Below are 15,827 nucleotides of genomic sequence, written 5' to 3'. Positions count from 1 at the left end.
AACTCCAAAAAAGTCTTTAGTTTTATTATATTCATAAGAGAAAGATAGTCTGTACCGATTTTTCCTGGAAAAACACGAGTGGCTGGAGGCGTGATGTGTGGGCGGAGCTAAAGAATCACGAGCGCCAGTAGGCTTTTGAGTTGAGCGCGTCTGGAAGCTGTGACACCGTGAGGACAAAACCAACCAAAACAAACCATGGCTAACAGTCAGATTCAGCGTATATTTATGATCCAGAATCAGATCCAGAGGCTGAAATTGAACAAGAGCAGCATCAGCAATCAGTCTCTATGTTGTATGTACTGAAACTGTATATATTTGCTTAGCGGTTTTGCAAAATGACTAAGTTCTACTTTGTCATCTTTTTTTTTTTTTTTAAGCTGTACATGTGGAAAGTGCAGTTTCATGACAAACATTGCATGTTGTTTACTTGATGTGCTTACGCGCCGATAGCTAAGTTAATATCACAGAGATATTTGAAGCAGTTTTACTCACCGCCTGCGGTTCCAACACACGTTCGTGACCCTTTTTGGGCAGGAAAGGCTGAGCATGCTGGTGATTGAGTGTCGAAGGATGATTGAGTGTCGAATCCACATGCATCAATGGCGAGAAAAAATAGGCCCTTTTTGCACTGCAGCATCTCAGGCCCAATTTGGTCTTAATCTGGCACTGAAGCGGTGCATTGCCATCGAGACTTGCCTATGAGGAGTTCACAGCTGAGCGGACATTTCACTCGTTGGCTTCAGCGTCACATTTACATATGTTGTACTGCTGGATTCGTGATTGGTTGACGGCAAATTTCAAATTTTAAATGGAACGATAAAACAACGTTATTAACTGGTTAATGGCCATTTCAAATTTTCGATTTGGAACTATACAATTTGATTTTGTTTTGGTTTCTGTCAAAATATGATATAAATATATTTTTCTGTCTGCTCTAATGCATCAAACATCTGTAAATGCCACTTGATCCACAACACCCTGAAAAATGCGAACAAAATTCTCAGTGCCACAGGTTATGATGTTGAATCCATTGTCCTAAAAATCTACAATGAATTCTCATGCCCAGCCAAAAAAGAAGAATTTCTGAAGCGGTTTTGCGAGTTTACTTCAGTACAGTACACAGAGATACTGAAGCATGTTCCAACCCATTAGTTATCTCTATTGCCTGCAATTCAGCGGATCTTGGAGTGTTGGCCTGCCCTCAAGTCTTATTTCTTGTCACTGGGAAAGAAGGACTGTTCTGACATTATCTGGAAGGTGGTATACAGAATGTCAGTGGGGTTGGCCAAAGCTGAACTTCAAGTTAGATTAAACTTTAAATGATCATGCTTGGAGTTTAAAACATTCATTGAGGGACAGCCGGGACTTCTGCAGGCAGCAAAAAGGGATGAGAAATACACACGGAAAAGAGGTTTACAAATTTGTTTATAATCTATTAGAGTAAATGTAATCATGTTTTAATTGCTAAAGAGTATATCTTTTTTATAATGGATTATAATTATACAGTGTACGTTAACACAATATTCATACAAATGTGATGAGAAACCGATTGCTCCCTCGTGACCTTTTGTAAACTGTATTTATGACAAAGAACTGCACAGATACAGATATTCGAACAATCTGTCGATAAACACATACCGCTCCATAGGTACCGGTACCATATTGACACCGGGTTTCGGAACCCAACCCTACAGTTAATAAAACTAAGTTTGATACTTGCATGTCTCGCCTGTTTGAAAAAGAGTCCTGATGCACTTTGTGGCTCCAGTTGTTCTCTGCTGAATTGAATTGATGAGACCAGTTCGAATCAGAGGATATTGATGAATGAATGGTCAATGCCGAAGGCCTGGCTCAAGCTTAGCGTGGTTTTAAGGCTCTTAGCTCAGCATCTTCTCCTGGAATTCCTGAATCTAGAAGAACTGCCCTATGTAGTGGGGAAGATGTCACATCCTCAGGATTTGAAATAGCCAATGAGGAATGGTATATTTTGGAGGGAAGTTTTACATATATTTGTTCCTAATATGGGGTCTTGAATATTAAATTAGATTGAGGGGTTCAAAAGAAGAATTTTTAAGATTCTTATGAAACTAATGTGTTGGATAACCATCAGCATGTAGTACACACTCACCTAAAGGATTATTAAGAACACCTGTTCAATTTCTCATTAATGCAATTATCTAATCAACCAATCACATGGCAGTTGCTTCAATGCATTTAGGGGTGTGGTCCTGGTCAAAACAATCTCCTGAACTCCAAACTGAATGTCAGAATGGGAAAGAAAGGTGATTTAAGGAATTTTGAGCGTGGCATGGTTGTTGGTGCCAGACGGTCTGAGTATTTCACAATCTGCTCAGTTACTGGGATTTTCACGCACAACCATTTCTAGGGTTTACAAAGAGTGGTGTGAAAAGGGAAAAACATCCAGTATGTGGCAGTCCTGTGAGCGAAAATGCCTTGTTGATGCTGGAGGTCAGAGGAGAACGGGCCGACTGATTCAAGCTGATAGAAGAGCAACTTTGACTGAAATAACCACTCGTTACAATCGAGGTATGCAGCAGAACATTTGTGAAGCCACAACACGCACAACCTTGAGGCGGATGGGCTACAACAGCAGAAGACCCCACCGGGTACCACTCATCTCCACTACAAATAGGAAAAAGAGGCTACAATTTGCACAAGCTCACCAAAATGGGACAGTTGAAGACTGGAAAAATGTTGCCTGGTCTGATGAGTCTCGATTTCTGTTAAGACATTCAGATGGTAGAGTCAGAATTTGGTGTAAACAATGTGAACATGGATCCATCATGCCTAGATTACCAAAAAAAGAAAATTGCATTAAGGGACCAGTGGATGGAGTTTATTTTTACAGAGCATCGACGAGGTTGTGCAAGTGTTTGTGTTTGTTCCCCTGCATTTCGAAGATGCTTGTTTTACAAACAAGGCCCAGTTTGACGCCGGATCTGCACATCGTTTATTTCTTAAGGATAATGCAGTCCCAACAAAAAAGGGTCACGATCGTGTGTTGGAACCACATGCGGTGAGTAAAACTGGATCTGAAAACTATACGCTGAATCTGACGGTTAGCCATGGTTTGTTTTGGATGATGTTTTTTTCCTCAAGGTAATGTCACAGCTTCCACACGCTCTCAACTCAAAAGCCTACTGGCGCTCGTGATTCTTTAGCTCCGCCCACACGTCACGCCTCCAGCGGCTCGTGTTTTTCCAGGAAACATCGGTACAGACTATCTTTCTCTTATGAATATAATAAAACTAAAGACTTTTTGGAGTTATGAAGGATGCAGTACTACTCTATAGGTACTCAAGATTAACAGGATATTGAGTGAAAACGAGCATTTCACCCCCCCTTTAAACACAATATACAATAACAGTAACAGCATACACAATGCCCTAAAATATATGTGAATTATTTATTATTATTATTATTATTAGAGAAGAGTCCCTTTTTATGTGCATTATGTGTCTGTTTCTGAGAGACTTGAGTAAAGAGTGGTTTAGACACATTTTTAGGCGTCGTAAACATAGTGTTATCAGATAGTGGGCCTTTGGTTGCTAGAGAACCAGAGGCCTGTTCTGTCCATTTTGAGGTGATCGCTGCCTTTTGGGGGATGGGTCCATAGATCCTTTGGTTAGATGAGGATTTGTGTTAGATATTATTTGTTCAATTGTTTTATTATTTGTGTCTAATTGGTCCAAATGCAACAATCTCTATTTGTGAAGGCAAAATACATTTTAATTACTCATATACTAATTAAATATTTATATATATTGTTTTATGGTGTCTCCTTTATCTATACACCTTTTACCTATTTCTTTATTATTCTCAGGTAGGTAAGGAAAGTCGACCCTGGACAAAACTATAAACATTTCAAAAATACTTACAACTTGCTCAGCAGACTTCCCTGTGGTCAGTTCTTGCTTACGGCTCTTAAATTACTACTCTTGCAGACCATAACTTGTCAATAATAAAATACAAGTTTTATTAAAGTTAACAAAAGTTAAATCAAAGTACAATAGTAAAGTTACAAAATCAAGGTATAATCAGCTGGTATCAGGCGTCGAAGGATACTGTGCTTGTTCAATATCCATCCGTCGAGTCGCTCTCTCAGTCTTTTATACACAGACGTCAAACGCTGGCTCTTCTGATGTCATCACCTGGAGTGCTGCCAACTCCTCTGCCGAGGCTTTCAGTTGTTTACTTTGCATTGCTTTAGCCCCTTTCCTCTTCTTTTTCCTCTTGTGAATTCTAATTCTAGAATTCTAATTCTAATCTGTGAAATACACCTTAAATACTATATTGTCCATTTATCATAAAAACTATTTGTAATACATAATTGTTTCTACTCTAAATCAGTCACTACATACATTTCATGCAAGTAAGCAGTTTTCTTAATGTTAGTGAAGTTACCCAATACATTTTCCATATAGCATTAATCACAGGGTTACATCTTTGTACTAAAGCAAAAGCATTATTACTACTTAGGTTACAGTACATCTGTTTATAGCAAATTAAGCATTAATCAAGACGGTACAATTGCAAAATCATCATCTCCATTAACAATATTTATAAACTTCCAAATTCCCAAAGAGAATGAGCAGAATGTTATTGATATTGCTTTATCTCAAAAAACGTTTGACACACTCCTAAAACTGCAGTTTACTTCCCTGATGATTTTATAAATGTTTGAGGTCTCTTTGATTTGTATAACTCTTCTCATACTGAAGACACATGAAACCTCTTGTGTCTGTTAAAGTCTCCTTTAAATCTGAAACTCTTTCCACACTTAAGGCAAGTGAAGGGCTTCTCTCCTCACTCTTATGTGATTCTGAAGCAATGTTTGCTTTGTGAAACACTTTCCACAGTGATGGCATATGTTAGCTTTCTCTCCCGTGTGAGTTGTTACATGATTCTTAAGGTGATTTCTATCAATAAAACTCTTTCCACACTGCTGACATATAAAACTTTCCTCTCTTGCGTGAATATTTGTGTGGTAATTAAGGGCGTTTTTACGTCTGAAACTCTTTCCACATTGAACACATATGAAGGGCCTCTCTCCGGTGTGAACTCTAATGTGAATTGCTAGGTATTTATTGAATCGCAAAGTCTTTCCACACTGGTGGCACATGAAAGGTTTCTCTCCAGAGTGAGTTATTGCATGCATTTTAAGGCATTGTGAATTCCTGTGGATTTCAAGATTTTGTTTTTGTGTTTGATTAGAACTGTTAGATTTGGTCTTCTGAGCTCCTTTTTGTGACAAAATCTTTGTGGTCTGTCTGGTTTGTGTTTGATTTCAACTGTTAGATTTGGTCTTCTGAGCTCCTTTTCGTGACGAAATCTTTTTGGTCTGTCTGGGTTTTTCACCAGTCGAGAAATCATGGTGCATCTCATACTGATTTTTCTCTTCCACTTCATTGATTTCTTGACTCTCCTCTTTCAGCGCCATTGGGTCTAATATAGGTGATGGAAAAACATAAAGAGTTTTAACAGTTTAAACCTATTCGTCCACATGAGCGTCTACCCTACAAAAGCTATTCAGTCAAACATTTTTTCGACTGCCTCTTGGAAGTGGCACATCTGTATTCAGTGTCATCAACTTGTGATCCGATCGACTGAAATGCATCTTAATATCAGGTGTAATCAGGGCCAAAGATTTTTCAGGACCACACTTCAAACGAAGGGGTATGAATTATCTCGGCAACATGGCTGCTACAGCAAACAAAAAGACACATAAATATGTTAGTGCCACAGCATATGTCTGATCAGGGCGATAACTGCCGTAGACATTGATGGGGGCTAATCCCTGAATAATAAGAAATCGCTAAACCATTTTCTCAAATATTGCCTAATCGAAAGAGAGCGAGAGAGAGAAATAGAAGTTGTGTGTATTCGCGTCTGTGCATTTCTCTTTTTAGAGTTTACTTAAAAACAGTGATTGTATCCTCTCGTCACTGGAAAATATAATGTAGCGATCCAGTATTTAAACAGTATTTAATAAAAGTTGTGGGGCAGCATTGACAAGTTTATTTTCTCCTGGATGTGTGAGCTGCATGATTTCTGACGTGTGTATGTCAGTAAGCAGCTCATTAATACAGAACGATAATTGAAGGCTCTAATGCACACCAGCACACCAGTATATATATGTATTATGATGGTGTGTGACGTCATGGTAGTGGTGTCCCAATCCTTAGGGGACTATTTTCTCCCCTACCCCTTGACACTCTGTTTCAAGGGACAAGGGGAAGGGGTAGGCGGAGGGGTAGGGCAAGGGGTATAAAATAGTATTGGGATTGGGCCCAGAAGACACAATGTACAATGTCCTTGTAGCATGTTTACATAGAAATCAATGGAAAGGAAGCACACTCCATTCTTCACTTAATGGAAGAAATAATTTACAGATTTAAACATACAGATTTATAACAGACATCCTTCTTTCACCATAGAAATGTTGCAGGATCAATAAATTAGTGGAGCGGCTAAGTGTTTATGTTTGGCAGAATCGTTCAGTTTATGATACAAGCGTGAATCATGAACAGGCTCCATGGTACACTTGACAAGAAAATTGCCCGAGCCAATTGAAATTTCAAGATGGTGGCCATTTTTCAATATGGCCGACACCTTAGTGGAGCAGTTAAGTGACATTGTTTAGTGTTTAGTTTATTTGGTGATACAAGCATGAAAATTGGCATGAGCAGTCTCTGTGGGTCACATTCGTGAGTTCAGCTTTGAGAACGAAAACCAATCTGTGTGTTCCTGGGCATCTTCATGTTTGACTCTGAATGGGTCTTCAATCTTCACATCTTCACTCTCCTCTTTAATAAACATCATCTTTGTTTGTTCCTCCATATCTTCATGTTTGATTCTGAATGTTTCTTCAATCTTCACGTCTTCGCTCACCTTTTTAATAAACACCATCTTTATTAAGTGTGTGACGTGGATCTCAACTGCTTGACCAGGAGCTTGTGTTTGGACACTTTATCCTGTTTAAGATTAATCAAAAAAAAAAGAGTTCAGTAGTCAGTAGTCAGCACACTGGTGAGGGAGTCAGTAAGAATGAGAGTTAATGGACTTACATCACCTGATAAGACAAAGACAACCAAAACTAGCACTCAATAAATGCAAAGACACAGGCTATATAAGGTTCACATTTGTATTATTGCTGGCATGTGATCATTTGAAGATCACATTGTAAAAGATTTTTCTTAACTTTACTCGACAGTGATTGAATTCATGTTTAAGATGAACTGATTAGAGTGGATACTGTAGTAAGTTCGTGAGAGGAAAGGAAAAGGACAAAGGGGTCGGCTGGACTGCTGACGAATTTATTAACTCAAATTCAAACTCAAACTTTATAAAACTCAATGGTGACTTTTACTCTGACAATAAACACAGACACAATCGCACAACACTTCCAGGTTACTTGTTCCAGTTGCGTTTCCGGTTCGTGTCAGCAGTCCATCTCTCTCTCGACTGCTTCTGTCTCTCCTGGCGTTTTATACTCTCTACGCGCTGATTACTGAAACAAGAGACAGGTGTTGATAGTTTTTGCCCAAACCACTCACTTACCGCTCGTCTCCTGATTCTCTCTCCCACTGCAGACTTCGCTAAACCACGCTCCCCCTGCCACAGATACTACTCAGTCAGTATGCCAATCACACGCTCCCTCAAAACTTGCGACATCTGTGCATTGTGATAAAAATATTTTAGAGTGGCCTTTTATTGTGACCAGCCCAAGGCACACCTGTGCAATAATCATGCTGTCTAATCAGCATCTTGATATGCCACACCTGTGAGGTGGATGGATTATCTCTGCAAAGGAGAAGTGCTCACTAACTCAGATTTAGACAGATTTGTGAACAGTATTTGAGAGAAATAGGCCTTTTGTGTACATGGAAAAAATCTTAGATCTTTGAGTTGAGCTCATGAAAAATGGTTCAGTGTGTGTGTGTGTGTGTGTGTATTTAATTTAACAATAGAACCACCAGGGGTGATTGTATACCTAAAACCGCCAAATTTACCCATGCACATGACTATGGTTTTGATATGGTTAAAACACATTATGTCACTGTATTATGCCACATTGCCATACTTTCGTGATGACGTACACCGCAGAGTCACGCAACCAGTGCTCAGCACAGCAGTAGTAGGCTGATCTCCAATGTGGCAAATTTTAGCTACAAAATGAGCGCCCCTGATCGCAATACAAATGTGACTGAACGAGCTTCCACAAGTGAGGAGAAATCAGACGAAATGGTTGATAAGAGAGGAAAGACTAATTCAGTGCAACATTGTATGTAAAAGGGCATCTCTGAAGCCAGATAATGTAGACCAGCTTGTATTTCTTGCCAAAAACCTCTAGAGCCTGTCATAGGATCTCATCAACACTCAACAATGTCCCTGCCCCAGCAACATGTGTTTTTTTTTTTTTTTTTTTCTGCAGCTGAGCCCTTTTCATATTTTTTTTTTATCCTGGCTGAAGCACTTTGGTTTATAAGAACAAGTTTTGTTACAATATGTTTTGTTTAAAGAATAATATAATCAGCCTGTTATTGTTAAAAGATAAATATATTAATAAGGTCAGTCTGAGAGTCTTATGTTTATTTCACTTTTCTTGTTTGTATAAAGGTTAAATACAAATAAAAGGTGAACGTTCACTTATTTGTACAGTTTTTATTTCTAAAATATTATGTAGTTTTATAGGAGGAGGTTGCATAGACTTGGCAAATAAATTTTATGATTAATTTAAAATGAATTAACCTCAGAAGATTGTCGGTACAGACATCTGTTGTGGGCGTTATTGGCAGTTTTCTGAGGTTTTACATTGTTCATATCGATATCAAAATTATATCGTATCGACCGAAATTAAGAAATATATCGTGATATAAAATTTGGCCATATCGTAAAGCCCTAAGTATGATTAAGTATTTTGTAAAAACTGTATTTCTCTTTATTTGTAGGGTATAAAATGTACAGATGCCACAGTGGATGTTTCAAAAGCCATCATTATGACTGCTGCTATTGTGCAAGGATTATAACTCATGTTCAGAAATGTGAAAGTGAAAGTGAAGTGACATTCAGCCAAGTACAGTGACCCATACTCAGAATTTGTGCTCTGCATTTAACCCATCCGAAGTGCACACACACAGAGCAGTGAACACACACACACACACACACTGTGAGCACACACCCGGAGCAGTGGGCAGCCATTTATACTGCGGCGCCCGGGGAGCAGTTGGGGGTTCAATGCCTTGCTCAAGGGCACCTAAGTCCTGGTATTGAAGGTGGAGAGAGAGCTGTTCATGCACTACCCCCACCCACAATTCCATCCGGCCCGAGACTAGAACTCGAAACCCTTCGATTGGGAGTCCAACCCTCTAACCATTAGGCCACGACTTCCCCTGTGGGTTAAATGTGGGTTTACTGACGTGTCAGCCGGTAGCTGTGTCTCTGCAGCCTCCAGCGTCTCTTCACCCACCAATGTCTCGGTGTCTCTGCATGCTCCAGTATCCAGTGCTTCAATTTGCTTAACAATTTCCTATCCAACAGTTATTACACTGTCTAAGAGTGATGACACACCTGCCTCATCAACTCCAGCCCAAACCACCTGAATGAGTGACCCAAAAATGCTCAAGTCAAGGCCCAAAAGAACTACATGCACATTCTGTAATTTGACTGTGAACAAGAAAAACATCAAGATACATTCAAAGCATTCAAAGATGTCACTTATCAGCAAATACAAATGTAACAGCAAATCACCACCTTCCATCCCAATACATAGTCTGTAATAAGGGCATTTTTGTCCAAACCAGACATCACACTTAAAGAAGTTCTGTTAGATATGGTCATATGAAAGTGGATTTCTGACAACACAAAGAAAATGTGTCTCACTAGAAAGCAAAAAGCAGAGTCTGATTAATGCCCACTGATGAAAGAGATCTCAATAGGCAATAGAACATAGAAAACATTTGTGTCAGACATTGCACCTCATATTATTCTCAGTTACAGTGAGTAATTGTTTATTTTGGCAGAAAAAGAAATACTTAGAACTGCCCATGTGCTAATTCTCCCATCCTATTTTAATAAACACATGCCTTTTTTTTATCATGTACAATATTGTCTGTGATGAATGAATTTGGATGTTGGACATCTTGGAACAGACAAACCAAAAAAAGTCTCCAAACCAAGTATCCTATCTTTGCTTTGAAGCATTGACATCACATGATTAAAATTTTTCATGTGTGCAGTGCACTGTGGGGTCCAGCCACCTGTCGTGATAATGGACTGGCACAAGACGTTTTTAGCATGCCAAGTAGTGGTCTCTTCTTTTAACCTGACTAGTACTACCAAATAACACTGAAGTTGAGCAAAATGTCTAACAGTGAGTGATAATGAGAATCCCCCACCATAGTTTGAAGGTCATCTTGATGTTGAAGAATTCTGGCAATCTGTCGATCAAGATTTCCAGAGGTTTTTTACAAAGTAAGTTATAGATATGAATAGTTCTTTACAAGAAGCTTTCTGCAACCATATTTGCCAAAAGATCCATATCTCTGTCTTTAGTGCCCAGTGATTATGTATGTGCATGCTTTTTTAGTGCCATGGATTATTGTGTATATCATTTTAACTGCCATAAACTGTATTAAATACAATAACATTTAAGAAAGCTTTTGTTTTTCAACTACAAAGGTCGTAAACCGTGAGAATCCGTTTAAAGTTTACCCCCTCAACAGAACCAGTCTTCTTTCTTTTTCTTGTAGCTATGAGGGTTTAAATCAGAGGTTGTTGTCCTGTTTTGCTTGATATAAGCATGGGCCTGTCTTCTGACTTGAAATAGTGTCTTGGCCCACCAAATTTACTTAAATTTCCACTTGAACTGTACTTTCATTGTACACTGGTGTCTTCTTCAGCATGATATGGCTTGATTAAGAAGGTGGTAGTGCACACCGTTGGTGGATAATCTTGTTAGCAGTAATCTGGGGCAACAAGGTACATTTATTTTAATTGTTATTTAATGCTAAAGCCATGGCCAGAGGTTTGCCCACTTTACCAAGCAGGGAATACAGATGGCCAGGGGAAGTCTGGATCCAATATTCCACATCCCTAGTAAGAGAAAATGTGAGGTCACCTTGCTACAGTTCCAAAAACTTGGTCTAAAGTAGGGGTGACAAACTCAATTCCTTGGGGGCTGGAGCCCTGCAGAGTTTAGATTAAACCCTAATTAAACACACCTTATCCAAATAATCAAGTCCTTCTGACTTTTTTGAAAACTTCATGGTATTTGTTCGAGCAGGGTTAAAACAAAACTCTGCAAGGGTCTGGCTCTCCAGGAACTGAGTTTGACACCACTGGTCTAAAGTAATCAGCATTTTTGTGCTTTACATGTACTAAGGTATAATGTAATCTTGATGTGAAGGAACCTGTCCTCTCAAACCCACGCAATGTGAAGAAGCCATGCAGAGTCGAGTCCTTTCTGGAGGGAATTGTCATTTTGCGGACATGTATTTAGATTTGATTTCTCCATTTTTAGACGTCAAGCACCTTTATAATCCATAGATTCAACTCGCTCATATCGTTGGTTATCTGTGCACTCCATGTACACATGCCAGCTAGCCACTTCTTACATACTCTATCTTAATCCTAGATTCTACAATAACTATATATATGTTATGTGCAGGACACAAATCTAAATGTTAAAGAACCTGAAAATTAAGAGTGGTCCTTCATCTCTGACACTGTTTTCTGGTCCAAGATAATAATGATGATGTCCTGATTTTGAGCCTCATGTTTTTGAAGTGACTCATGTTTTATGTTCACAGCTGCCTGAGGAAATTTTGCATATGATCTTCATCCTTGTGGTGCTACAAAATGGTGAACCTGCAATCCGTATCCTTGCTCTCACGTGCACACATTTCTGGAGGAAAGTAAGAGAGGAATCCTTTCTGAAGGAAGCACACTTCTGCTGGCTTGTAGTGATGTCCGGTTCACAAACTAATCGTTCAATTTTACTGGCTCTTCTTAGTGAACCGGTTGAACCAGTTCAGCAAATCGAACTGAATGTTTGAAATGGTTCGCATCTCCAATAAGCATTAATCCACAAATGACTTAAGCTGTCAACTTTTTTAATGTGGCTGACACTCCCTCCGAGTTCAAACAAACCAATATCCCGGAGTTATTCATTTACCGTATTTTTCAGACTATAAGTCACACCTGAGTACAAGTCGCATCAGTCCAAAAATACGTCATTATGAGGAAAAAACATATATAAGTCGCACTGGACTATAAGTCGCATTTATTTAGAACCAAGAACCAAGAGAAAACATTACCGTCTACAGCCGCGAGAGGGCGCTCTATGTTTTCAGTGAGAGGCTACAGGAGCACAGAGCAGCATTAGAGCGCCCTCTGGCGGCTGGAGACGGTAATGTTTTATATTGGTTCATTTTTCTTGGTTCATTTCTCTCGGTTCATGTCAAATTCACTTTGATAAATAAGTCGCACCTGACTATAAGTACATATATATTTATAGTCCGGAAAATACGGTACTCAAACAGTACACTGACTGAACTGCTGTGAAAGAGAACTGAAGATGAACACTGAGCCGAGCCAGATGACGAATGAATATGCCCACTGCTGGAGCGGTTCTTGTTCTCAAGTCAAGAACCGGTTATATCAGTTTTTGGATCACCAGTACACTGAACCGAGAATCATTTCTTTCAGACACATCCGATTTGAGAACCGATGAGTTGATGATACTGTGCTAGCGTGTAATTTTTCAAGCGGACAAAATACATATCGAAGTATTTTGTTAAACATCAGAGTGTGATAAAATAACTATATTTTAGCTTTTTTTTAAAAGACGAATAGATTTAAGCTGTGTATTTTGTTAAATTGTAGATTATGTTAGATTGTAGGCCATTGGGGTTTTCAGGGAAGACAATAATTAAAACTCTAATAAGGATGATTTATGAAATACCTGTACTGTATAGTTAACGATGACACTTTCACAAATTGAGTTTGTAGTAAATAGAAGATGAACATGAGTAGAGCAGCTGATGATACTGAACTGCAGCATGCCGGTTGGAGCGGTTCTCGTTCTCAAGTCAAGAACCGGTTGAATAGGTTTTCAGATCACCAGTACACTGAACCGAGAATCGTTTCTATCGGATGTGTCCGATTCGAGATCCGAGGAGCTGATGATACTGCGCATGCATGATTCAGCATGAAGCAGACTGACTGACAGAGAGTATGATCCGAACTGATTCTTTTGGTCATGGGCACCGTAAAGGGGGGACTGACAAGGGTCCCAACAAATAGGTAAAAACTAATTTAAATTTTGTATTGTATTATACACTATAAAAAACCATTATCATGGAGTATATTTCAAATAATAAGAAAATGAATGATGTCTTTGATTTTACTTATTTTGGCAATAAAAGTTAAATATCACCATTGACCTTAAAATAAAACATCCATATTGACCAACCAACACCCTGTATCTGCATGAAATGGTTTGATCCTGTCTTAGCACACTCCTCCACTCATCAGTGATGGTGTTTAGTTAGTTGCAATCAGTCAATCAATGCACGGCGCGCTAGCAGTGTTAATTTCGTTAATGAAGACAACAATGAAAAATATTCGTTAACAGACATTTTTTATGTGACTAAGACGAGACATTGACAAGCTAAAAATAATATCTGATGACTAAATTATGAAGAAATTTATGCAGCATTTTCGTTAACTAGACAAGACTGGACTATAATGATATTTGAGGACTATTGGACATTCAAAATGCATCCTATAGGCCAGTGTGTCATGCTGTCTGGTCTCTGTTTCCCTGAGTCTCCACTAGTGGTCTCACTTCCCCATAGGCACCTCAATGTAGGCACTACAATTCCCACAAAGCCTTGTCCCTTCATCACAGTAATTGCACTCCTGTTAATTGCACTCAGGTGTATTAACTTGATAGTCATTACCCTACCTATATTAACCGGTCTTTTTCTGTTGTCTGGGTGGAGTCCTTTCATTCCGTCACCCAGTTTCCTTGTCTTCTGAGTTTCCTGTTCCAGTTCCTGTTCCTTCCCTGTTTGTTTATTGTTTGGATGGATTTATGGTTTTGATCCCTGCTTGTTGGATTCTGATTTGGATTACCCATTAAATCCCACACTGCGTTTGGATCTCTCATTTCCTGTGTTTCTTTGGGTTCCGATCGTAACAGGAGGACACCATCAATGTTGAGATCCAGCGGTGTTGGACTTCATACATGTTCCCCAGCCAGTATGGAGGAAGACTGGATTCTAGCCCAGTGCCACAGCACAAGTTGGCCGCTGGCCCAGCGCCACAGCACAAGGTGGCCGCCGGCCCAGCGCCACAGCACAAGTTGGCCGCCGGCCCAGCGCCACAGCACAAGGTGGCCGCCGGCCCAGCGCCACAGCACAAGGTGGCCGCCGGCCCAGCGCCACAGCACAAGGTGGCTGCCGCCCCAGGGCCACTGTTATATTTATGTCTTCTTCCATCATAAAATATTTTCTCTCTTCCCTAGCTGCTGGTGGTGGTTTCATTAATTTTTCTATTAAATCTTTTGGCTTCAGACTTCCCTTTGTGTAGAAAGGCCTATTGAAGTTAAGACTGATTATTGGTTTAGGTAATCTGGCCTTAGTGGCCCTTCAAGTAATTTGCATGAATTGTTTATTGTTATTATAGGCTTTCGTAGCATGACCTATCATGGCCATTTGCATAGCCCAGACCATCTCAGCCGTTCGCATAGCACAGTCTTTTGCATAGAATGACCTTTTGCAGCCTTTTGTATAGCATGGCCTTCACATAGCACAGACCATAAGCCTTTTGCATAGCATGATCTATTGTGGCCTTTTGTATAGCATGGCCTATCACGGCCTTTCACAGCTTTTTCCGGATAGCACAGACTATCACAGCCTTTTGCATAGCATTGCCTTTCGCGGCTTTTTTGCATAGCACTTTTATCACAAGGTCTAACCATGCTTTCACATTACACGGCCTATGGGGGCTATCAAGTAGACTGACTATTGATTTTATATAAGGTGGCTTTAGTGGCCCTTTTCTTAATTGGCCTATCATGGTTTTCCGTTTTTTATTTACATAATTAATTTGTCACTTTGCGCTACATGGCCTGTTGAGGCCTTCGCATTGCAAGGTCTATCGTGGCCATCTGGTAAAACTGAATATCATTGTGTTATGTAACCTAGCCTATTCATAATTTTATTCACAAAACAGCATATCATATCCTCTAGTAAGGGTTTTCATTAAACAATGTTTTTAAGTGTTCAATAGATAGGTGTAATTCAATTAGCTTATAAGGCATCACTGTAAAATAAGTGTTCTTAGCCTTCTGCAGGGGAATTGTTCCACAAGGTTTATTTATCAATCTTGACTCAGTGTCCAATTGCTTTCTTAGTATTATGTGTCATGTGATCTGGTTTATTTTCTTTTGGGGGTTCACTCATTGGATTCCAGTGATTTGGAGTTTTGTCCGTGGAGTCTTTCAAGCATTTGTGGGAGTCAATCCCAAGATTATTTATATTCGCTTCGTTACCTGTCGTTATGCTCTTTATGTTTGTAACCCGACCTACTGTGGTTTTCCACGTAACTTGACCTACATGTTAGATTGATTAACGCAGATAGACCATGTTAATCGGCGTGATATGGCCTCTCATCAGCCTGTTGGGACCTTCAATTTACATGGAGTTTCAAGGCTTGACATTACACAGCCTTTAGTTGCCTTTACACAATTTGGCCTAGTGCGACGATCAGGTAAATCTGAGTAATATTGTTCACTTAAC

The sequence above is a fragment of the Carassius auratus genome, chromosome 29, assembly GCF_003368295.1.
Source record: "Carassius auratus strain Wakin chromosome 29, ASM336829v1, whole genome shotgun sequence".
Taxonomy (NCBI): Eukaryota; Metazoa; Chordata; class Actinopteri; order Cypriniformes; family Cyprinidae; genus Carassius; species Carassius auratus.
Note: the sequence above shows the minus strand (reverse complement) of the source record.